At 46.5% G+C, this 23,974-nt stretch overlaps 1 protein-coding gene and 1 non-coding gene across 4 annotated transcripts in view; both read left to right on the top strand.

The window, feature by feature from the left end:
• Positions 1-23,974, top strand: part of LOC126546058 (G-protein coupled receptor dmsr-1-like) — a 1,011,142-nt gene that overhangs the window by 538,122 nt on the left and 449,046 nt on the right. The gene's annotated exons all lie outside the window — the stretch shown is intronic.
• On the top strand, positions 18,602-18,788 carry LOC126546361 (U2 spliceosomal RNA). Its single transcript, XR_007602576.1, has one exon. It is a non-coding gene; the product is annotated as a U2 spliceosomal RNA (small nuclear RNA).

Below are 23,974 nucleotides of genomic sequence, written 5' to 3' on the forward strand. Positions count from 1 at the left end.
AACCAGATGCAGCTGCGTGGCCATAAGAGCAGCTCTGGCAGCTGCACCGTAATCTGGCGTCTCACAACGCTGGCCTCATGAGGAGCGCTGACAGCGCCGTGGCGAGAGTTGCGCCTCAATAGCGCGCGAAGTGAGACGCCTTGGCGGAGCTTGAAGGTCAGATTTATGGAACCAGGTGTTTTTGGGGTTTGTACCTGGAGTAGTAGACCTATCGCTATAAAATAATTGGAATGCCAGCGCGTTTGGCGGCGCACTTTGGGAACAAATATCAAAAAAGTAATATCATCCAGATCACAGTGATCGCTTGTCAGCGCTTCATTTTTCCACGGTGATTAAAAGTGCTGACTGACGCATCAATTCATTTCAAAAAGCAGTTTCTTGAAATTGCTGCCATATAGTCTTGTAATTTCCGCTACGTGAATAGGAGAACGTTATTACGTGGCTTCATTTCTGCAATTGCAGCATGCGCCACAAGGAGGAGGAAAAAGAAAAGTAGAAGGCAGGGAGGTTAACCAGAATAACGTCCGGTTGGCTACCCTACACCGGGGGAATGGGAAAGGGGAAAACAATGATCACAGGGAGAGAGAGGAGGGAAGGAAAGAAGGAAATTGCGGCGAGTTCGCTGACGCGTGTGGTCTTACAGAAATCGCGTTAATAGTCACAGATGGTCGCACAAACCCGTCGTCCTTAAGAAACACAAAAGCGCCTTTACCGCTTTATGGGCCGACGGGCGATGGGGGCGGTGTTCTAGCAGCACCTGCACAGAAAGCGGCCGATTGTCCAGTTTTTGGAAAGCTTTCGCAAGTTCTTGTCTCTCTGAGGCATATCTTGGACAGTGGCACAGCAGATGGTCGATGTTTTCTTCGGTGCCACAGACCTCGCAAGCTGCACTGTCAGTCATTCCAATTAATGTAGAGTATGCCTTTGTGAAGGCCACTCCTAACCAAAGGCGGCAGAGAAGCGCAGCTTCACGTCGAGGAAGTCCGAGTGGAGGTCGGAGTTGCAGGGAGGGGTTTAGTCGATGCAGTCGCGTGAGTCGTAAGTTTGGTGAGTTCCACTCAGTCACTGTGAGACTGCGTGCCAGGTGTCGAAGCTGCTTTGCAGCGTCAGTCCTCGAAAGCGGAATTGAAACGCTGTGCTCTCCTTGATGTGCTGTGCGAGCAGCGTTATCGGCGGAATCATTGCCACTGATTCCACAGTGACCAGGTATCCATTGAAAAACGACCTCGTGACCTTTTTGTTGGACATCATGGTAAAGTTTCACAACTTCGTATGTCAATTGGTCATGACATCCGTGTCGGAGAACTGACTGCGTGCCCGGTAGTGCTGGTTTTGAATCGCAGAACACAGCCCATTTTCTAGGTCTTTCAGAATCAATGAATTCCAGTGCTCGACGCAGGGCCGTTAGTTCTGCCGCCGTTGAGGTCGTGACATGCGATGTCTTGAACCGCAGTGTCATTCCTCGCGTTGGTATAACCACGGCACCAGAAGAACTGCACGACGTAGTCGATCCATCGGTACATGCGCCACAAAGGGAATAAAGAAACATTGGGCAGAATTAACCAATCTAAAGATGGCTCTCGGCTGTAATGCGTTCCGCATTGAATCAATATAGCCGCACGAAGTATCGTCACCGTCGCAACGAGTTATAAGGCGTGTACTGCAGGGGGACTCCTCTTTCGCGCTTCTCCTGAGAAAACTCGGCGCCATCTAGCGACGCCCCACGAAGCATCCGAAATGCATGGCACGCTGGTTCGTGCGAACGCTCAGAAACGCGTCAAGCGGCAATCGGGCTCCTCTCTCGCTCTTCTTTCTGGGCACGCTGCGCCATCTGCTGGCACTGTCGAGTAGTCCGCGTGTTGCCTCCGAGGCGAGAAGCGCGGCGCACCACTGCGGGCGAACGCTTCCCTCTCTGTCCGCATACTCAGTGGCACCGACCAAATGACCCAAGTTGGCGAGATGTTCGTTAAAGAGTGGCCCATACGCAGTGTATTCTTGGCGCAGCTCGCGCAAGCGTTGGCGTGAAAAGCGGCACACGCTTACTGACACATACCCAGCGACCCATGTTGACGTCAAAGAGTTTCATTGAAGACGAACACAGGCCGAGGCGCACATACCCAGTACTCCAAGTCGGCGTCAAAGTGGCCCATGTCAACGTGAACGAGGTTTGTTCAATTGCGGCATATATGCAAGCACTGCCAAACAATCAGTAATCCAAGTTGTTCCGACGGTTGATCTCCAACCCTGTTCCTTCAGTAGAGCAGCCCGATGCGCTGCGCGTTCGCCACGGACTACCCAGTGACCCGGGTCGGCGGCGTAAAGGTGGGACAGCGTTATCTGGCACACCTATCTGGCTTATTTTTAATTCATTCGAGAAAAAATAAAAGAAAAGGCGATATTAGGGCTGAAGAAATCCGCGTACGGCTCTGGCCCCCTCATTTATTGCAGTAGACTTTATTGGTAAAACTCTGCTCGCGTTGTATGACTCTATTCGAGTTGTACTTGTTTTCGCGTTTTGTTGTAAAAATAGTGTTGGGTTGCTGAGTACGAGGTCGCGGGATCGAATCTCGGGCACGGCGGCCGCACTTCCATGGGGGCGAAATGCGAAAACACCTGTGTACTTAGATTTAGGTGCACGTTAAAGAACCCCAGGTGGTCGACATTTCCACTATGGCGTGCCTCATTATCAGAAAATGGTTTTGGCACTTAAAATCCCATAATTCTTTTGAATAAATATGTGCACAAGAACCTTCTTATTTTACTACATACAATAAACGTTAATGCGGGACTTCTTTAGGCTGGTAGCACAGCTCAGAAAGAGCAAAAAAGAAGGTGGAAGGGGTAATGAAAAGGAACGGAGAATTGTATTACAGCTGGGGGGTTTCTCGCGCAGCACTGCAAAACGTGTGGTTGCGAACCTGTTTTAGAGGAATGCGTCATTCTACGTCGTAGTCATAATCAGCTCACAAGAGAAATCTATCATAAGTCTATCATAAGTCTAGGCCATGGATGTGTAAGCTCACCTTCTTTATCGCTATCAAGCAACGAATTGGCATATCTCAGACGGCCGCCATAGGCTGTCTGAATTTACTTTCGGTTTTGTTGCTTGGTTTTATTTAATCTCTTCATGTCACATGGTTCGCTGAGTGTATTCTTCTGTGTCACGAAATAAACAATCAGTTGGAAGTTAGCGCTCACTCTGTTCTCCGTTCCTTTTCATTACCCCTTCCACCTTACTTTTTGCTCTTTCTGAGCCGCGTTACAAGTCTAAAAAGTCATTACATACCAACTCGCCCAAACTGCCACGCTTAATGCGCGAGGAAACGACGAGGGATAAACCAATGCCTGTAATGTGGGGCATTACTCCGCGCTCACTTTTGAGCCCCCCCCCCCCCCCCCTCCGCTTTCCTACTCCTCCCGGGTTATTGAATTTTCTAAACGTTCTAAAATTATTCGCAAGTACGACACAATAACACAATGTTCCATTCACAACGCAATAACACAACGCAGCGCTCCTTTCAGCAAATGCATAAAATGCACGTATATAATACTCCTAGCTGCTACTTGCTCCTAAAGAAAATATCAAAACAAAAGAATAATTTTGACATCCTGGACTCCTCATGCGTCGCTCTAAAGATTTTCGCGACTGAAACACGATAGCATAATTGCGAGCCTCGTCATCATAATGCCTAAGGCCGCACTTCGGACGCTTTTTCATTTTTGTATGCATGTTGTTGACATTGTTCGTGTTCCATCTGACGCTATCCGGTTTCATAATATTTGCACTTTTTCATAGTCTCAACTCTCGCAAGCGTAGAATTATAGAATGATGGAAATCAAAATGCGACAAAACGCAGATCCCACCCGAATATTTCGGTGCGAACACAACTCGGGGCTGCTTTGCGAAGATGGTGCTGAGCTCTTTAGTTGCAGTGAACTGGGGTTGCTTCCCTTTATTATGGGGAACAAGTTTTGTGTTAGGCCTTACTTTCTTCTGTGAACTTCTGTATGAATTCGCGATTCGCCACGGAGTAAAAGTTCAGAGGGCAAATCTTGCTCCCGTCACAACAAAGCCTTCAGTCTTGCAAAACCCTTTGAATGATACGTTCAAGTGAGGTATAGTTCAACATGTTACTTCTTGGAAAAGTTACTTTTAAACGTTGTACCATTTATTGCTAAATGGGAAAAGATGACGGGAAGCTGCTCATTTGTGGTGAACTAGCAGCAGAAAGAGCGATGTTCGCACGACTTTGCAGAACGTTTTGGATAATAGAGTTATGCCAATGCGATAAATTCGTGAAATAACACAGTTGGCACCAAGAAGTTCACACTGATGCTTTATAAACATTCTGCTAAAAATATAAACCTTCGAACTTTTAAAACCTGGGTATTCCTGAAGAGCTGAGCCCGTATATACAAGAAGTTCTTACGATAGAATATCTTATAAAAGCAAATTTCAGCCAATTATTAGCGAAGGCGGCCAGCCAACGGCAAAGAGCACTTATGAAGAAGAAGCTTTGGAAATTTGGCCACTCAATCCTTTGGGTTGCAGCGGAGTTGTTAGCCAGCGTTCTCTCCGGCACTTCTCTATAGAATTTGGCTATCGCCGCCATAGTGCTTTCGGAAACCTTGAACACAACACACGTAACTAAGAGAGGAGTACGAATAAAAACTTGCAATGAATGTGTGCTTATACACCTAGGGCGATCAGCATACGGATGGGTTCTTGAGAAAATCTTTACAGGTACCTTTGCAGAGATCGTGTTCTCATAATCCTAGGAGAATATAAACTGTAGCCTTTGCTCCTCCTTCTGGTCTTACTTCGTCAGGGCGGCTGCCAAACGAAAAGATGATCTACTGGGTTCCGGAATCAGCACAGCATAGGCCCGCGCTACACTGAAGGCAGTCCTGTTACTAAGCAAACATATTTCGCACAGACAATCCCCCCTCCATAAAGTATTAAATTATTTTGTCGGGACAGTTTAACAAATTACCATTTTCAGTACGGGGCTCTGAGAGTAGCAAGGATCTCAAAGAGGTTGTTTTGTAGTATGGCTGCAACTATCTAGTTTGTACTTTTTCCTCTCGGTTATAGTAAATCTATAGCTTTCTTCTTTAACTATGATTGTCCCGTTGGCGCTTCCTTGTTTCCATTGGTTTCTTTAGCAAGAACACTAAACTTTCACGGAAGGTGCGGAAAGCGTGCTACGATGAACAGATGTGGCAGTGTGCAAAGTGCGTCCGAGAGAAGGATCGTTAGACAACTCCAACTACGCTCTTCGATTAAACGCACCGTTGCATATCTTGCATCGCTTTGTCATCTGCGTTGACATCCAGCTGACAGACGGCAAGACACAGCCGCATAAAATCTACGAGTAGTGCTGCCGCCAGCGGCATTCTGCGATGCTACTTGTCTTCGGCAGACAAGCGCGGTACATACACACGCTTAATCGAGACATTCCGCTGCACGTACCCCAGCCAACCACATACAGCGTGGACAGAAGGATACGTCGCTTATGTTCTAAGCATTGCCATTTGTTGGGCGTGTTGGTAAACTGAAAGCATATTTAGCACCAGCAAAACAAGGACGGAAGGGAGACGACACCACAATGCGCTAACTTCAACAACTTGATTTTCAGGAAATACACCTATATAACCCATGCACAGTGGCGCCACCTCATCCAAATCTTACCCATCCAAAAAAGCCGTCTCCTTATCTAACAAGCCGACTGAAGGGGCACTAACACACGTATCACTATTCCGCCAGATAGCCTGAGCCTCAATAATCTCTCGCACGTCTTTATCTTTGTGCTTCGCCAGAACCCGGCAGGATCCATACACCGGCGCACAGCCGCATTCCTGACATTGGGTTGACAGATGACCGTTTGCTTATTTTTCACATTTAGGCTATGTTCCCGTAATCGGTCATTAAGACATCTCCCTGTCTGTCCGATGTATTTTTCCCACAGGACAGCGGAAGCTCATATACAACAGCTTCTACGCATCCCACTGGCGCTTTTCGATGATTCGTAGAGCATCCGGCAGCTGGCTTACGGTACGGGTCCGTTAATCGACATATTTTTGCCAGCTTTTCTGGTGCTGAAAATACCACTTTTGTGTCCACCCGGCTAGCCATTTTCTTAAGTTTATGTGCCGTTCTATGCAGGTAGGGAAGTACCGCTACCTTCCTGCAGCGTTCCGTCCCTTGATTTGCCGCGTCCCGAATTCTGGTCAGGTGTATTTCTTGAAAATCAAGTTGTTGAAGTGAGCGCAGTATGGTGTCGTCTCCCTTCCGTCCTTATTTTGCTGGCGCTAAATATGCTTTATGTTCTAAGGCTCTGGCGTAGCGTTCGTTGAGTGGTTTCCAGTAAGAATTCTTTCACAGTTGAAACGCAGCTTTTGCCTCAGGGCCACGCTGCAACGGCAGTACTGTAGCGTTGTTGCCACGATGGGAAATACAGCAATATGCGTAAACGCGTGTAAGCAAAACATGAAATGAGTCCTCGCTTTGCCGAGTCCTCGCTACTCTGCGGCTACGGCGCTCTTGTGTTGGAGATAACTACACATGTTCGGCTCCACAGTGCGTTCCCATAGGCGGGGAATCCAAAAACGTTCTGCCTGTATTTTTTTCTGCCATTCAAAGTCCACGAATACACGCAAAGTGCCTCGAGCGGCCAGTCGCACGGCAATTTTGGGTGCATTTGCGGGCTTCTTTCACGCTTGTAAAAACACTTTTATGTAAGAAGCATTGAGGAACAAAAAGCTGTATCGAGAGTTTTTCATGTAGCTCTACAATTTTCTCATTGACACCTTTCATCTAACTATAATATTTAAGAAACAAATGAATTAATTAGACTAATTCACTAATTACGCGAAATGAAAACAATTTTTGGAGTATCTCCAAGCGACTGCAAACAATATTACCTTAGTTCTGTCCAGCTACGTGGCATTTGCATATTTTTAAACTCTGCCTAAAGTTAACTGGGACACCTTGTTATGCGCAGTGGCAGACAAGCCCACTGACGCTCCCAAGCAATCGGCCACATCCTTAGCGCCTAAGCTGAGAATGTGGCCGATTGCTTGCAAATGACGTCTTGCGTCTGTGCCACTGCGCATCGCCGTTGAGGATCTTGCGTGTACACACACGCACGCACGCCCACGAACACTTCAGGCAGCCAGGCAATTCTTTAGCATTTTTTTTTTATTTCAGAATACTGCAGGCCAATAGTTCGGGCCCATGTAGGAGGGGCTATACAAGGCATGTAAATACACTGAGACATAAAAAGAAAAAGAAAAAAAAGAACGGCAGTTTAACAGATTGCCGCTAATAAACAAGCAGAAAAATATGTGTACAGATGTACATATTTACACATATATGTACGTATACGCACATATACAGCACTCATTCACTCAAACAAATGCTCTTTTAGAGCTTTAACAAAATTAGGGGACTAGAAAATGGCCCCAGGAAGACAGTTCCAGTCGGAAACGGTCTTCGGGAAAAAACTGTGTTTGAATGTTTCATTTCTTGCAAAAATTAAATCCAGTAAATGACTTCTTGTGTGGTGTGCTCGTCTAGACGATAGCTGTTTAAGTTCTGTGGGATGCGAAATGTTTAGTTTATGTGCTAAAAGGTTATGCAGGAACTACAAACGGGACATTTTCCTACGTACTTGAAGTAGTTGGATGTTATTTGTTTTCATTAGTGTCGTAGGTGAATCAAGCCTTCTGTATTTGTTATAAATGAACCTAATCGCTTTCCTTTGCACCATCTCAAGCTGGTAAATGTCCTTCTTTATGAACGGGTCCCATAAGACCGACGCGTACTCTAATTTTGATCTAATAAATGTTATGTATGCAAGACGTTTAAGCTTACTTGGAGCGCCTCTAAGCTTCCGCTTCAGAAAGCACAGCTTGGAAAATGATGAAGAACAAATGTCTGCAATGTGCGCAGACCAGGTTAAATCGTTTGTTATTGTAACCCCTAAGTATTTATTATGTGTGACCTCCATAATAGAATGATTTAGAAGGGTGTAAGAGAAAGGAGAAACCTGTTTTTTGCGCGAAATTCGCAAGAGGACAGTTTTATCTGGGTTAAGTTGCATATTCCATTTAAGGCACCATTGATGAACAGCTAATAGTGAGTTTTGTAAGAGGTAATGATCATTACGCTCGTTTATGCTCTTGAAAAGAATGCAGTCATCTGCAAAAAGCCTGACAGAGACATTTTTGGAAATAGCAGCCGGCAAATCATTAATATAAATTAAAAAGAGCAGCGGGCCCAAAACGCTTCCTTGGGGTACACCTGATGTAACTGGAAGCACTTCAGATTTACAACCATTAACCTCTACGTACTGTGTTCTGTGTTTTAAATAAGCATTAATCCAATTAACAAGGTAAGTAGGGACGCCAATACTTTCGAGTTTATAAATAATTTTACTGTGGGGAACTGTGTCAAATGCCTTGCGGAAATCTAAAATAAGTACATCAATCTGCCCTGATTTATCAAGCACAACAGAAAAATCATGAATTGTTGTAACTAACTGTGTCACAGTGGAAATTTCTTTCCGAAAGCCATGTTGTGCAGGTGATAAAATGTTATTTTCAGCAAGATAGGAGTTAAGATAACCAGAAACTAAGTGTTCAAGCAGCTTGCAACAAGAGGAAGTGATTGAGATTGGTCGATAATTAGAAATGGTTAGCTTGTCCCCTTTTTTTAGAATTGGCACAACGCGGGCCATCCTCCAGTCCTCCGGCACATCTCCCGAAATTAACGAGACTTGAAAGATCCTCGTTAAGAAAACAGATACCTGTGCTGCAAAGCGCTTCAGCAAAGCATTTGGAAGCCCATCGGGACCCGCGGATTTTTTATCTGCGAGTTTACGCAGCATAGAGACAACACCGTTAACAGAGATAGTTGGTACGTCACCAGGATCTTCAACTGGAATTCTAGCTGTGGTTGCCCGTTCCATAAGGAACACGCTTTGAAAATACGAGTATGCGACCAGTCCCCTCTGCTTCGCAGGTTTGGGCTACCGCTATGCGTCCAATTTTCCTGATTCCGCTTACATAAATACATTGTAAACAAGTCTCTTTACAATTTGCAAAAACCCCCCTCCCCGCAAAATAGTCTGGGTATGCTACTGCAAGGGTCGATGTCATTTCCATAGAAGGTGAGGCCGGCTGTTATCAGGGAGTTAGAAAAATTGCCGCACCCAAGCGTCCTTGCGTACTCAAAGCCCGCACCCTGCTTGTGTTCTTTTGTACTCCTTTTCCGTTGTTTTGTACGCCTCGTGATTTGCGTCCCCTAACTTCGGGTGCACGAAATCTCCCTCATCTTGAGGAACAAGCGCGAACAGACGAGGGGGCATGAAAGAAAGGACAAGCGCCGGCGCTTTATTCGGTCGTCCTTCGTCTGTTGGCGCGTGATCGTCAAGAGGTATATATAACAACTTTCCTAGGTTTCGGTTCTTTTACAAAACCCCTATTAGCTGGCACATCGAAGCGATTAGTAGAGCCAAGCTCGGGTGTCCATGTCCCTTCCACAGAAAATGTCGGCTATTGGCACTTCGAAGCAATTAGTGAAGCCATGCCTTGGAAGTCGATACCCCGCCACAAAATTTGGCGTCGGCTGTTGGCGCGTTGAGCGGAAGTTTATTAGCGCTCGAAAATAGTCACCATTGGCGCATCAAGACATGCCTTATCTCGTCAACGTCTAGGCGGTCGCTTATGAGCCCCTGGAAATCGCGCGAGGCACGCGAGGAATGACTCTGCCGTTTTGTGACGCAATAGCGCCCAACCGGTGTGTCGTTGTGACAAAGCTAAAGAACTTCATTTTGTGTCTAAGCGACGCTGCTAATATGTCGCATAGAAACCATGAATATTACATCCAGACATAGTTGGTGTTCAAGATCCATTTCACCGAACACTTTGGCCGCCATGCTGGATGCAAAGTTCCGCCCGAACAAATCCTACGCTGCGTTCGCAGCAGCAAGGCGAGAGTTATTTGCGCTTCATCAAGGACATCATTGATCTGTGCAAGCAAGTCGATGAGACAATGCCAGTACCCGATAAGAGCAAGCCTATTGTAACCAACAGTTAGGACAGCGGTTTCTAAGAAAACTAATTTGTTCTGGGCGAACTTGTGCCCGCCAACTCAACAGACTCCACACTGAACAAAAAACGTCCCTCAAAAGCTTCGCTCCTTGGAACGTCGTTCTCTTCTTGGTCACCTGCTGTCGTGTGCCAGTCATCATATTCTCGAGCACGAGCCGCCGGTCTGTCAGCACGTGGTGTGGGCATGTGAGGCCCAGCGTTTCCTTGTGGCGGCTTGCTTCACACTTGGGGCGCGCCGGCTCATTGGGACAGAGGTAGGATGTGGAAGGCGTCTTTTCGTTGTCGTAATGCTGGTGGCAATATTCTCAAGACAACTGAAGACGATGCCTTTGATATGCTGGTGCCCTGACATCCGCCCACAGTGTCTGCCATCATCGCCCCGTACTACAGTTATAGCAAGCGTCAGAAGTAAGGGGTGGTCACGCGTCCTCCGGCTTCTCAAGTAGCCTCTGTCTCGTGGCTCACACTAGCTGCCAACGTTTCATCTTTCATGCACCAGATAAAAGAATTCGGGCAGGCAGAAGTTTCTTGACAGCTTTCCCTGGTGCCCTTGATGAGCGCACTACCACACCTCCCGCTGACGTCGACGTGGTGCAGAATGTTATCATCAAAGAGTTGCTCTTTCCCTCCGTCGGGACCCCAACGAAGTCAAGCCCGCAAGCACGTGGAAACGTTGGCTCAGGGGGGAGCCTGTACCTATTCACGCACTGGTAATCAACTAAGATGTCTAGATTTGGATGACAAGATTGTTAAGGTCACCTTGTAAATTAAGCTATTAGACTGTGAAAGACACCCACAATTATTCTCTGTTTATCAATACTATTGAAGAGTTCAATTAAAACACGGTACAACTGTAGTGGCCATGGTAAACAAGTTTTGTGCCTGGATCACGTGCTGCTCTGATATTACCTCTAATATCCCCTGATATCTCCATATCCCCTGATTGCTCCATAAAGACCAGGAATCTCACTGATATATAAAGTATGCTTAAAATTTGTATAAGCTGACATGGAGTAATTTATACAGAGATATTCCCATGTGGATCATTGTCAGGGCCAGATTCTGTAACTAGCCCATGGTAGCTCGCAACGTGTAAGAGTGTCAATGAGTGCGAGTACTGCGAGTTGTGTTCCACAACCTATACGGATAAGTAAGTGTTCTTAATACTGCTGTAGTTCTCATCGCCATGATTGTTGTGTGAGTCTGAGAAAGCGTCACAGCCACACCTCCGGCGTATCTCCCTGTGGCCTTCTTTCGATTAGAGTAGTTTATAATAATGCTTTATGTTATGCGTCTTTGTCTACTTCGCACTTATCTTCGTTGTTTTCTTCTGATTACTTTGACTCAATGTAGTCCCATCCCAAAGAGCTCCATCAGAAGGAGTACGATGTAACTTGAGGCATTGCTAGAGTGTGCGCCCCGCTAGTTTTATATTCATACATTGGGCGATCTAGTTTGATGAAACAGGTTTCAATAAAGTGTAGTAGTCGCTGTGGAAGGAGGCAAAAGGCGTAGCACAACTGAAACAGCACAAAAGAAGGACGCAAACTACACACAATTTGGCGCTAACTTTCAACAACGAGTTTTAATAGCGGCATCACCGCATACATATACCATTCACTCGGCTGCAATAGAGCACGCGCGCTGAGCATCTTGATAACGCCACTCGCGACATGCATGGGACGCATTGTGGTAAAAATTATGCCACGCGCATCAATTCTAGCTATTTTCCCGACAGTGAGATTGGTGGTTTGCTGATGCAAGCGTCACCGAAGATGGCGATGTGATGTGCTTCATTGATGAGTCTGATCGTTTTGTTAACGCTTTTCCCGGGAATGACTGTATATTCAAGGAGGGGGCGCAAGGTACATCTCTTGCAGCGCAATACAAAAAAATATTAATAATTGGTCTGCTATTCGTTCAGTTTGCTTTCATGCTCCCGTAATATAACGTTAATGCATCTGCCGGTCTGACCGATGTAGCTGACTCCGAAGGTTGTAGCAATTTGGTAAATGACACCTGCCATGCACATTACAAAACTTCCCGGTTGAAAAAGACAACGAAAATTTCTGTCGCAACTACAACAGTTTCTGTCGCGACTCTCGTACAACACACATTCCTGTCATTTATGTAGTTGCGACATACATTTATGATGTTACCATAGCAATTCTGGCGTCAAAACAGAAACATTCTGTTTCGACGACGACGAAGAGTTCTGAAGTTGCAACAGAAACATCCCAAACAACACAGTAACATCCTCAGAATTCCTCTAATGGCACTAGAATTACACTAATACAGTAATGTTGCTCCGCCTCATAAGAACATGAGGACGTCCTGGAAACAACTGTTCAGGCCTTTTTCTGTTCGTTTTGGAGTGTGATAGATTGCAGGGCTCATTGGGTACTACATTTTATAAAATTGTCTGTAAATACAGCTTATAATCTGTTTCCGGGATTTTTTCATGCATTAGGGGCCAACATGTTTCCGGAACTTTCGTAGAGAAAAGCACTGCCCCTAGCAACGCACAAAGGTACGGCTAGTCATTTGTTGAAAAAAAAACAGAATTAGGTAAAGATAATTATTTATTTATAATTATTACATCGATTTTGTTACTGACTTCTTTGCCCAACGTAGTAGTCCGAGAAGCAACCTAGAACACGAGCGGCAATAATGCGTCTGTACAACGAAGAGTAGACAAGTGCATATGCTTTCCCTGAATCTACCAGTTTGCGTGTACTACTACTGAAAGAAATTACATAGGGTGTTCCCTTTCCTAAATAGACACTGCACTGTGTTGGTCGCACCATGGGACGATCAAAGTTCTACAAACCTTGCCAGCAGCTTCACCCGCAAATGCAACACAAAATAGTGGCAGTGTAATTGACCACCTGGCACCACGCCATTACTACCGGCCGTCAACACACAATTTACGCGTTGGTATCGTTCGACTGAACGTTATGAAGGGTGCAAGCTTATTCGCTCAACATCCGGCTATGGAATTTCGCCGCGCACGATACTAAGCCACCGAGGCGCCGATAGTGAAAACATCGCGAAATAAATGAGCGAGTGGGAGGATGACGCAAGCAGCGACTGGCAACTGAAGCGTTCATTCTGCACTCAGCAAAATGGAGTGCGATAGAGACACAGAGCACACAAAAAAATTCTGTACGATCATTGCAGTCATGGACACCAGCAAAGATGCACAACGGTCGAAAATGGCGGCATTGCGAGACAAGGTGATGCAAGGCAGGCCTGCGCGTGAAGGAAGAAGCAAAAAGCAAAGACCAAAAAAGTGCAGATGCATTCCGCAAGGCGAGCGGGAATCGGGAACGAGACAGGAGATTTTACCGAATGCAAAATAAACGCCTCAGTGTCCACTCAGCGCTTGCGCCGTGCGATCGCTCTAGCGTGCGCGTCTTGTGCGCTCCAAATCAACTTTACTGAACGTCATAGCATTGTCAACGTGCTTTGGCGCAGAACACTACTCAGCGAACTGTCGAAACAGAGCTCATTTATCAGCCATGCCAAGCATCCATCAACACTAATCCTGCCGACACACACAGGACTTGCTTTTACAGTCCTTGTACACAAAGAAAAAAATTCTCCAACTATTACGATACTCACTAATGCGAAATTTTAGCGCAGCTCTACAGGTGTTTTCATTTCGCGATATATTGGCTGGTGCGACAATCTGTCTCGTGCAGCACGTCGCAAACGGAGTGAAGTGTGGCGCGACTGCCTCGACTGGCTCGCGACGTAGATCGCGAGAGGCAGCGCGTGGGTGACGCGTGGGCGCAATTCACAGCAGCCGCTGCAGACAGAACTCCGCTCATGCAGTGCGTTGTTTCCACATATGGTATCGGTAGCGTCATCGGTTAACGGACTACGCGTGCTACTCTGGCGCCATCTCGTAGCCATCGTCACCGCAGAGTCAGTCTTGTTCGGCACTACGCCTTTCTTCTCACGCTTTCGTCATACCCTCTTCCTCACCCTTCCTCCTCGCGCTCTCTTCCTTATCGCCGTCTTTCACACCCCGCTGCGCTACGCGCTAGCTCTTTCATCCTTCGCTCTTCCCGTTCGCTCGGTTAGGAGGGGCGCTGACGCTCGGCACAAGAATGGGTGCCTAGGAACTGCGCTCTAAATCAAGAAGACACCTCTGCTCATGCCTAAAAAGTATACGCAAAACACTATAGCTCATTCTAGCTCATACCTTTACTGCATGCTGACATCTTGATTTCGACAGTCGTTTGGGCTTGGCTATGGAATACTATCTGTGACAGAGTGGTAAAATGTTGCTAGCGACTAGCTTCTTTTTTCTTCCGCACTGCTCCGTGAGCTATGCCCACTTTTGTCAATGATAGAAAAATACAAAGCAATGTTAAATTTACTGCTTACGACTCTACATAGTGAGATTGAACGTGGGTACACGAACTGCTTCACAAGCAGGAAAAAAAAAACACTTTCGACAACCAAAGGGCGCAGTACAATTCAGATAATAGCTATCGGACGTGCAATATAACTTTTTTAATAATACGTACTTGCTTCCTAAACAACAAAAGGGCCAAATCGTATTTCAAGCTCTTATTGTCCCCAGTAAGGCCTCATTATATTGTCCTCATTGTGCTCCCCGCTTGGATTTTTTCAGGGCATTTCATTGTCCACAGAAAGTACACGAAAAGACGTTTCTCGGTTGGTCCAACGGGTGTTGTCCTCAATACGTCCTAAAGACATCGCAAAAAGTGCGAGTACCTTTGTGCTATTTGAGGACGTCCTCATGACATCGAGTGTTGTCATTTATGCTGTCGAGACAAGAAGATTTCTGACGTCGCAAGAAAAGTTTCTATCACGACAATTTTTTTTGACATCGCAACAGGAACTCTGTCGCGACGACGGACACTTTCTGCGCGACGTTAAAAATGTGCCACTTTCTATCGCAACGCCATGAGTTCTGATATCGCGACCGAAGCGCTTTCCTTCGCGACGCATTATAATTTTATGTCAGTTCCCCATTGGCGTTGTACACAAATTTTTTCTTACGCTCTATTCAAAGGTGCGCTCTCTGAATCCGGCTATGCTGATAGCCCCGATCTCGGTGATAACGTCGACGTGGCGGCCAATTGTAGCAATTGTACCGCGACGGCACAACAAAAATAATCGCCCTACCGGAATCCTCAAAATCGGATGCTGATCGACATCATTACATCTGCGGCAACAGCTGTGTATCCCATTTGTTTTATTTTGTAAGGTGTGAAACACAGGCATGTGGACATGCACGTACTGTTACGCTGATATATTGCTTAATTTCCTAGAAATATTTCATAAGCTTTTGTGATGTGGAAAATAATTTTTGGATTGTTCCATAAAGCTGGGTGAAAATCTGTCTCGCTCGGGTGCCAGTATTCTGGAACAGGCGCTACCGTGAAACACCGGCACGCTGTTTAAGTCCTCGCAGGGGCGTCTGCGTAAGCAGGCATCTGGTGAGTTGCGCCACCAAGTACCCGAGAACATGGGGGTCGGACCCTCTAGCGCTTAATCGTGCGGGGCTTAGCCGTGTACAGGGAAAAGGGGATCGTGGGGGTTGAGCCGATGCGGGGAGTTTAGATCTTTACGGCCCCCCGGCGGTGGCAACACGCGCCTTTGGCCTCGGCTTCACGTAGACGGCACATCCTGACTGACCCACCCTGGGAAATCGGTAGTTGCCTTTTCCAACCTCTTCCAACCTCTCTCTCCAACCTTTGTCTTTCTCTCTCACTTACAATCTTTCCAGTCTTCTCTTCTTTTTAATTCCGTTCTTCCTGGCAGCAAGGATTAAGCTTGTGTGGACGACCAACCTTGGCTCTACATATTTGGTTATGGCAGAAACGTACAGTTGGCGTCCACAGGACTTGTATTTTATAAGACCTGCGGCGTGCCCATCTTCGGCTCCATGGTGGCTGGCCGGCGTTACTGCCGTCATTCCCATATATATTTATGGCTAGCCCGCGCCGCCGACGCTGTTATTTCTGTACAAAGGCTTCCACCGCATCGAACACTCGCGGAAAGAAAGCAAAGAGACCCGCGGTATACTCTTTTCGCGACAGTATGAAGGCGGGGAAAAAGCCCGCCGTCTTTCACTGCGCGCAAGGCACCTCAGGGCGTGGAGGAGGGAGGGCGTTCTATTCCAGCGGTGGAGCGGGGTATAGAGCGGCTCAGCACGTCCGCGACGGTCTTATCTTGAAAGCGATCGGCGACAAGTATAGTCAGCGGTCCTTTGATTGACAGAAGTCTAATGTGTTCCTGATTCTATTTCCGATTACCTTAGTAAATACTTGTAGGCAACGGACAGTAAGCTGATCGGTCTATAATTTTTCAAGTCTTTGGCGTCCCCTTTCTTATGGATTACGATTATGTTGGCGTTCTTCCAAGATTGCGGTACGCTCGAGGTCATGAGGCATTGCGTATACAGGGTAGTCAGTTTTTCTAGAACAATCTACCCACCATCCTTCAACAAATCTGCTGTTACCTGATCCTCCCCAGCTGCCTTCCCCCTTTGCATAGCTCCCAAAGCTTTCTTTACTTCTTGCGGCGTTACTTGTGGGATGTCAAATTCCTCTAGACTACGTGACACCATGCTCCTTAATTTAGTTAGTGAGCCAATGTTTACGAGTTTATATAGCCGATAAAACGATATAGCTGTCCACTAATTTGCTATCGCAATCGATGCTTCGCCTTTCGGGCGAAACTCTGAGTTTTTGTTGTCCTGAATCGATGTGGTGACACATACCCACTGTGGGGGATTGGCCATGAATGGGGTGCTTAAGAGACGCCGACAAGTGAAGGGGAATGAACAATTTGTAAATAGCCACTTACAGATAAAAGTTGTAGTGTACAGGAAAACGTAGGAATAAAAAATTCAGTGCGATTCCTCTCTGCGAAGGTAGATGACCAGCGAAGCTGTGTATTCGGGACCCTTAATGGGGAGCTGTCCATTGACATGCGTCAAACGCCGTATGCACCTGCATGGAAGGCGAGAAGCGACTAGTCGCTCCTCCACGATGTTGAGCCTCTTAAGATGATCAGGCACCGGGGGGTTACATACCCATGTATTGTTGCATAACGTGGCACGACACCTTTTACTAGCGAATCCCGGCACGTAAAAGAGACATGCACCTCACCGCATTCCGAGGCCACACACCGTTTCACCGTAGCCAAGATGATCGTGTGTTGGTCGACATCCCGCAGTGCAGTAATGATTGTCAGGCCGCAGAAAACCACGAGCTGTCACACACAACACAGGCCACACCAAATTGGTTCCCCAGAAAGTCTCCTTGAAACCTGGCCGTTGCTGCGGTGAAACGTTCCAAGTTTGCGATATCGGAGCCACATAAACGGTTCGCATTTCTTTGCGCCTCGTGGTCCTGGCGGGCAGCACACTTACGGGACCGCCACCACGGCAGAGCGGAAGGAAAAGAAAGGAGATACGCAAGCGTTTAGAACGCCGACAAAGAGAGGGTGGTGCGAACGTAGACGTGGGCCCTATAACGTAAAACTATTCCAAACTTTTCTATTCCAATTCTGCTATCAGCCCTCCACGATTGGTCAAAAACTTTTTTCGACCACCCCCACTTCACCTGTCTGTCACGCGACGTCACGAAAACCGCGATACCTCCCCATCTGATATGATGTGTACACACTGATTATGCATGATTTGATAGAAAAAAGAAAAACAGTTATTTCTTATTCGACCCCTTTTCGCCATTAGCCCTCGGCTATTGGTAAAAAGGTTTAGGGCTGCACCCACTTCACCTGCCTGTCACGCGACGTCACAAAACCGCAAGAACCCACCGCGTCAAAGTGACGTGTACGCGATAAAGATGCATTAATATGCCGAACAAAACTTAATTTTTTTCGGAATAGCCGTAGGCTGCCCCGTTCCGAAAGGAATGGAAGATGGCTGCCGCCGATCGCTCAGACGCTGGCTACTCGCACCTGCCGGAGAGCATGAGTGTATTTGCGTAGAATAAAACTTCTTGCGTGGCCGTGTACCGTTTTCGAGCACTTTCGGCACGTTTACCCCCTCATTCTGCCAACTCTTCTTTGCTGAGGGTCCGCTTTAGCGTCATTCTTGAGCTTCCGTTGCATGCCGCCGCTATTTTCCACCAGCCACCGCAAGCTAAGTAATGGAAAGCCGACCAATCGTAGACGCCGGCACCACCCTCTTCATCTGGTTATCGACTTTCAGTGCAGTGGCTCGGCCCCATCGAATCCCTCTCCATTTGAGCGTTCTCCTCGCCTCTTGTCAGCCAATTAGATACGCCAAACCGCTCAGTGTAGGCAATGTTATTCGTTTTTCACGCAAGCAAAAGTGACCTCCTATGAACGAGGAGAGCGTTTGATTGGTCTGTTCAGACAACCCTGCGGATGACCGCCCGGTGCTTGCGTTGGTGGTTACGCAAATTTGACGTCAAGAGATTGGAATAGAAACATATTGGAATAGTTTTACGTTATAGGGCCCATATGGTCAACGCGGGTCAAAGTGCAGTATCTGTTATCAGCTTAATATTTGATAGGGTTGTATTTGGACTCAAGTTATTAAACTTATTTTTGCAAGATGGCGGAGTGCTTGACGCCTGCTCCACATCCGCCGTGGGTCGGCCAGGTATTGCACTATCTTCGAGATCGGCCCAAAGTTTTTGTTCTGCGGAAATCTATGCGCTGGAAGCTAGCCATATACGGCTTCGCTGTAAAAATAGATCTGAACAATTCACTTAAACGAAGAGAAAAAAAAATAAAGAGGAATCAGTCTTGCAGGGCAATGCATTGGATAGAGTAAGATAATTTCGAACTGTTAAGCAAACATTTGTGCTGCTGAACCCAAAAATGGGGGCCCTCAATGAGGAAACGACATGTACAGATAAATCTAGACTAAGAATGCGGTGCGGCGTTTCTAATCTTCATTTTCGCATTACAGAGAAACTTCTGCACGATAGAAAGAAATGTAATTTTGTGTCGGCCTCACCTCATAATGAGCATGATGCTGAGGGAACCAGTCCAGACCTGTGTTGGTAGTAATTTCGCATCTGTATGCGACAGCGCAGCTTCGTGATGGACACTTCATGTATTCATGCCAGTAATCTGCGGAGTTATACAGTGCGGAGTCTGACAATTCTTGCATAATGAGACGTCTACGAAACCGAGCCGCAGTTAGATAAGTAGACAAAAGACAATATAGAAGAATCGGGGCGCCTTACAAGCCTCACCTAAAGATCCTGCAATTTCATTAAGACGTAGTCCTTTATGCAAGGGTACCCAAATTAAACGGACCCGTCTCATGAATCCAGGTACCAATGAACGAGAAGAAAGGAGGCTAACCGAGGAGCCCGATTTTTATTAAGCATATCATAAGAAGCCAACAAACATCGACACCAAATACAACATAGGGGAAATTACTTGTACTTAGTAAATAAATTAAAGAAATGATAAATTTATGATTTCTTTAATTCATTTAGTAAGTACAAGTAATTTCCCCTATGTTGTCCTTGGCGTCAATGTTTGTTGGCTTCTTATGAGGTACCAATAAGTGACACATCCTCATAATAGAGCTATGGGAAGCAGTAAGTAATAATTGTAACATAAAGAGGGTGTCATTTTCATTGTTTACGTAATTATTGCATTGAATTTGCGTAGCACCACTGTCATGAAGCTAACCAAAAATATGGGTATAAAAACCAGCAGCCTAAGGGAAAAATAGCTTTTTCTTCACTCTGTGAAGCATCTGCCGCGATGATGATATTTGTTGAGTCTGCAGATTATTTTGTAATAGGCCATCAAAAATACCATGAGGGAGTAATTTTGCATTATTAGGGAAAGTGTCATCACATTGAATATTAATAAAATTAGGGCTATCGGAACTCGAAAATCAGTCGGTATTCCATTACCGATTGGTTATGCACGTTCAAGGGGATAAGTAACTGTTGCACGAATTATATTTGCGAAGTACAGTAATCGCGACCAGTCAACACCAAAAAAGAACGTATGCAAGCTTGCAAATCAAAAACCGCTTCGGATCGCATTAGTTGAGGCTCGTAAACTCTCTAGAACGTCTGCACTGTTAAAAAGCGTAACCTGCACGAATGAGAAGAGTCTCTCGATTCCAGATAAAGAACAACATTCGCAACTGATTTCAAAAGCCTTACTTGGGCTCAATACTCTCCACATTTCTTATTCTCTGACGCCCCCTTGGATGTTACCCATACGAATCCTACCATACAAAAGGGAGATTTAAACGATGTTATGATTCGCTCTTTCGTATTGGTTCCTTCAGCACAGCCGACACGAGATTGTCAAGTAGGTCGTCGCATTTTGCTCACTAATTAACTCAAAAGGATAAGTAACTTCTTAATTACTGGTTTTAACGCCCGCTTTGCAATATGCAGTATTGCAAGAGGGCACCACTGGAGGCACAAAAAAAAAGAATTAATTTACGTGTCTTTAAAAGCGCTATCCGTTGTTAAGAAATTCGCCGACGAAATTCATTTTTTTCCGCTACAATCTTGAAACTGGGCGACCGAGGAGTTTCGGCAGCACTGCGCACGTGACACTTTCCGTTTCGTCGGGTCAACGGGTCGATCGCCTATGCACGTCTCTTATCTCATTTCACGCAGCTTGTTTGTCCGTGAGCTACCGTCGCTGGCGATACAAACGCACACCGGTAGATTGGATGTTCTCAGCAGGTTGTCACAGTGAGCTTCTCTGCTTCACGAGAGCTTCGAGAATGGTCTGGGAGGCACCTCCGGTGCTATTTCTACGCGAAGCCTGTTTCGGAATCGGAGTGAAAAATAGTGAATGTTTCTCGTTGAAACTCTGAATAACGAACGGATAATCTCTTCGTCAACTGTTTTCGTGTCTTGCGGCGCCCACTTGCAACATTGCGGCTGCAACGTGGACGTTAGGACCAGCAATTACAATCTTAATTACGCATTTTTTTTTTAATTAGCGACTGTGCTCGACGGCTACTCGTCCATGTAGGATGCACCGCGCGAGAGGGGCGAATAGCGACCAAAGCAAAATCTGTTTCCTATAAAATAGATCACCGGGTACATCCCCTCACGCATGTACACCTAAAGGCTCGCACTACCATTGAATCACCATAATTCAGTAATGTACCCATAAATTAGGAAGTGAAGTTATAGGATGGCTTATTAGTATTAACTTTTTTCGCATGGTCATTATATTACCTTCGCAGTTTTTTATTAATGACGATAATTATGAAGCACAGTCCTTTGTTTAGAGCGGGCAAGGAAAACTTATGCCTCAGACGCGTTTTGTGCACCTTTCTTTTATAATTTAAACATCTTTCATATAATAATTTTGCACTGCACTTATTATGAGTTGAACCTTATTATTAATTAAGCAGGTATTTTGAGTCTCAAAGCTGCGGTGTGAGCTGTTAAGGACGCCATACGGTGTGGACTATGCATTAAATTCGATCTTCTGGAGTTGCTCAACGTGCACTTAAAAAGCAACTCTGGCGATTTTTCACCATGTTAAGATAATGGAATATTTAGGTTCTCGAGACCCCCTGTCCCGCATCTGGCAGTAGAATTGTTCCGCGAATTCAAAAATAATTTTAAATCAGCAAAAAAAAATAAAATCGCGAAGACGAAACTGAAACCTGACCAAGCCGCCAAGCGAACCTCTTCGTGGGACGCCACGAGTGTTTCGAGCAGGAAAGGCGCGCAAGGCATGCCGGTCTCGCCCTCGGGGCGAACCATGGAGGAAGAAAAACTGAAAAGGGGCCCTGGCGTCCCTCTTTGTGAAGCTAAGTGCTGCCGGAAGTTGCCGTTGCTCCACCTATCGGGCCACCTTCCCTCTCTTGTTGATATTTTTCGCGAAACCACGACGCGCTGGGCGCAACTTGGCTGCTCGGACGCGCGCTCCGCAGCAATACTAAACAAAAGGATGCAAGCGCGATGTCTCATTGCATTACCGTTGCCGAAGTCATGTTGAAAGAAGTTCGTAATGAACTTCGCAAATTGCGCCGTGAGGTCGAATCGGCTGCTTTTACCGGCTTTTATGAAAATAAAGATGCCTTATAAGGCCAGCCAACTGAACTATTCTCACCAACCGCAGGTAGTGGCCGCTGCCCAGTTCTTGCGTGTTTAAAAAAAAAAGGGTCACCTTTATCGCTGCTTTCTACGTGCTTTTCTCTGCTTGGCCTTCCTGGGGCTCTCAGACGGTCTTGCAAGCTAGACGTCTGGCAATACGAAAAAAATTTACGCATTCTGACTGCACTGCAAGAGCACACTAGAGGCACGTACGACAACACCAACCCATTTGCGATCCATTTGGAGTTTCTGAGCACAAACGCATGTTCTCGCTGTGGCTTGAGGAATCGTCGTGCTTTATTGAACTAACTTCGGATGGCCGCGCATCACTACGACAGCGCGCCAGCGAGGAGGCAGAATGTCATTTCTGACTCCGCGTTTAGATTCATTGACTGCATCCTGAGGTGCCTTTTTACCACGGTCAGTGAAGCTTGACGGAACCAAAGTTTTGCGATAGCCGGCGCACGGTGCAGAACAGTACGCGTGTAGATCCGGCCTACGTGCGACCATGGAACAGCCGTTTGATGTGTTCGCAGGCGTACGCTCTGTGGAGCCTTGCTCACTAATGCAGCCCATCCGTTAACCTTCACTTCCCTGCGCTTCTCGCGCGCACAGATAAGATACGCCTGTGGTAAAGAGGATTCGTTCCTTAAGTCAAAGCAGCCGCTTCTTTCCCATCTTCCAGGATAAAGCATCGGCTGGCCGGCGCACGGTGCTGAGGGCAGTAAAATGCACATATTCTGCGTAACGCTCTATCAGCACGTGTATTCAGGTAGACCTCTGCAGGTGTGCATAAACCTCGAACGCGCTCTGCTTAAAAGACCGTGCTGTCGTGAGTACTGCGAGAAACAAGCAACAGTTAAGCAAGATGTGTTTTAATATGCGCAAAGGCAAGTTGTTACTGAACACGAACTATGCATTCTTGCATAACGTACGTTCTACGTGCCACAAATGCACCATGCGCTGTGGAAAGCAGGAATCACTGACCTGCAAGGCGCTCATTGTGCAGTTTCTGAAAGGCTTCAGTTTTGGCTTGCGATGGCACGTTAGCATGATTCCGCCAAAGAAAGCAAAATTTCGTTGCCAAAAGTCCGTTGCCATTGCCGTGGCGCGGTACATTGCGTTCAGCGTTGCCTGCGCGTTAATTTTACGAACTTTAGTTCCTCTTGTCCCACCTGGCCACAGCAACATCCGGGAGAGCACGGTCCAGATAGCACAGCGCAACAAAACACAGAGACCAACGCAAACCTGCCCACATGGCGCCTTTGCCACGGTACGAAACCTACAGAGCAACTCGTGTGAGCGCACAGAACCATAACAAAGCCGCCATTCTGGTCCGAAAGGCGTGGCCGCCACAGCAAAAGAAATAAAAGCAGCAAAAAAAAGGATAACCTACTACGTCATTTCCTCCACACTTGTCTCCTAGCGCGCGGAGAAGGTAGGGCCTCTCCTCAGTTTTCCTTCCTCCATGGAGCCAACGAAAGCAGCGAAAAGGAGACGCTCAGCTTATTCGTGACCGCGCCGGACCTTCAGGTGACAATGTCAGCTGCACCAGCTCTTCTGGTCTGTCAAATATTGACAGTTATGATACTGACGCATTCAATAGCCACGAATCGCCGTTCTCATTCGACCTGCCACCACAAGAGCCAGCGCCCATGTGCTACATATCGTGCTGCACCATGAAGGCCAAGAGTAGCCATAACCACTGATTTTAAAGGTGCTGCTTACTATTTTAGGTGTTTTACTTCTCGGGAAAGCGCTTCGCATGCTCA

This window comes from Dermacentor andersoni, chromosome 1 (genome assembly GCF_023375885.2).
Source record: "Dermacentor andersoni chromosome 1, qqDerAnde1_hic_scaffold, whole genome shotgun sequence".
Classification (NCBI taxonomy): Eukaryota; Metazoa; Arthropoda; class Arachnida; order Ixodida; family Ixodidae; genus Dermacentor; species Dermacentor andersoni.